The sequence below is a fragment of the Musca autumnalis genome, unplaced genomic scaffold, assembly GCF_047663935.1.
Source record: "Musca autumnalis isolate F117 unplaced genomic scaffold, ASM4766393v1 scaffold_1, whole genome shotgun sequence".
In the NCBI taxonomy this organism is placed as follows: domain Eukaryota; kingdom Metazoa; phylum Arthropoda; class Insecta; order Diptera; family Muscidae; genus Musca; species Musca autumnalis.
In genome coordinates, this window is record NW_027411644.1 from 59069974 (window position 1) to 59072162 (window position 2189).

Below are 2189 nucleotides of genomic sequence, written 5' to 3' on the forward strand. Positions count from 1 at the left end.
GAAGACCTCATGAGCTCTTCTATAGGCACAAGACCTCCTGAGCTCTTCTACAGGAAGAGGACCTCCTGAGGTCTTCTATAGGCAGAAGACCTCCTGAGGTCTTTTACAGGCAGAAAACCTCCAGAGGTCTTCTATAGGCAGAAGACCTTTTAAGGTCTTCTATAAACAGAAGACCTCTTGAGGTGTTCTATAAACAGTAGACCTCTTGAGGTGTTCTATAAACAGGAGACATCCTAAGATCTCTACATAAAGAAGAACTCTTGAGGCGTTCTCTAAACAGTCGACCACTTGATTTGTTCTCTAAACAGGAAACCATTTGAGATCTTCTATATACAGAAAACCTTTAATAACTTCTATAGACAGAAGACTTGTTGGCGTCTTCTATAGACAAAAGACTTCTTGGAGTCTTCTATAGATGTGCTTTGTTTTTCACATCCATATATACCACACTCAAGCTTCGGTGAGATGCAAATAGATATCGGTATGGAGTATAGGAGTATCTCATGAATTCGTCTATATGAGGTATCAGAGTACGAGAGTCCAACGAGAAATCCTCACGAAAGGGATTTTTTTAAATACAGAAGATTTTTTTCTATCTTCAGAGGACCTCTTAGTGGGGTTCGCTATATGCCAAAGATCTCAGGAAGGTCTTCTATCTTTAGAAGGGTTCTTGGAGGAAACCTCAGTGTCCTCTTGGAGAAAACCTCTATATTCAAATTACCTCTTGAAGGACTCTTCTATTTTTAGGAGATCTCTGCGGAAGGTGTTCTAAAGATAGCAAGACTTCTTAATCTATAGAAATCCTCTTGGAGGGTCAAGTATATACAAAGGGCCTCTTAAAGGGGTCGTATATCGGCAGAAGGAGTTTTCTTTCTACAGGAGGCCTCTTGAAAAGGTGTTCTACTTTCAGAAGGCCTCTTGGAGAGGCCTTCTATCTTTAGAAGATCTCTTGGAGAGGTATTCTATCTTCTTCTGTGGAGGTATTCTATCTTTATCTTCAAATTACCTCTTGTAGGAGTCTTATATCTTTAGAATTTCTTCTGGGGCGTTCTTCCTTTAAAGGGGTCCTCTATCTATAGAAGAACTCCGCAATGTTAATTCTACCTACAGAAGACCTCTTGAAGGTGACTTCAATCTTTAAAAGACCCCTTAAGCGAATAGTTTCAACTTTTGCCAAAGAAGTACCGGAAGGAGTTGTCCGATATAGTCCATCTTCGGTTTTAATTTAGGTTTTCAGATACATTTCACGATGTGCAAATGTTGGACCAATGTCAGTAACACCTTTAGATAGTTGTCGTGCCCACCTTATGATTTTCTAGAACCTGTGGACCTTTATGGACTAGCTCACAAAAAAATGTATATAGTTGTTCAATTTCAAATACAATCTTCGAAAAGCCCATAAACTGCTTATGAGCAAAAAAAAAAATGAAGTTTTGAGAAGTAGGCATCCGAAGGCACATCTGACCGATGTCAGTCACGACTTATCGCCCTCAACAACCAATTTAGCAGTTCATCGCAGGTTTCCTAGAGCTTTTGCGAAAACAATTTTTGCTGACAATAAAACGATGCTGCACTCAAGCGAAATTTTGAACTTTAGTGAGGGGCGTACTCAAAGTTTTGGCCAAATCGGATACTCAATTCTCAAATTATCGTGCTCATCAGTCATTTCAGACCGTGCCGGTAGTGTTATCTGGAGCTTTTGATCTAATAGGGGCCACAAGAACAACATGTTGCAAACAAATCAAAGGTATATGCCCCCACAGGAGTGGAACGGTATACTCCATATTTGAACATCATATATTTCTGGATGAAATATTACAAGATGTTAAGTAAGGACCAAATCGGTTACTCACTTCGAGAGTTATCGTGCGCCCCATTTTAGCGAAAATGTTTGAAGTTTGGTGAGTATAAGTGGACCCATTCCGAATTTAAAATTTAAACCAAATCTTTTGATCCGTTCGAAATTTATCTTGAGCAACAGTGAGTCGGACCGACCGATGGACGGACGGTTTGAAAATGGACAACATTTGGACTTATGGGAGTAAAATATATGAACATGCAAAACAGTATCAGTCGGCCTTACCGACAGAGATATACCCTCAGCCTATGCGAATTTACACTTTACTCTACGGACACACAGTGGATCCACCCATTGGCCAAAAATAAAAAAATGAATGTTAAAATTTTGG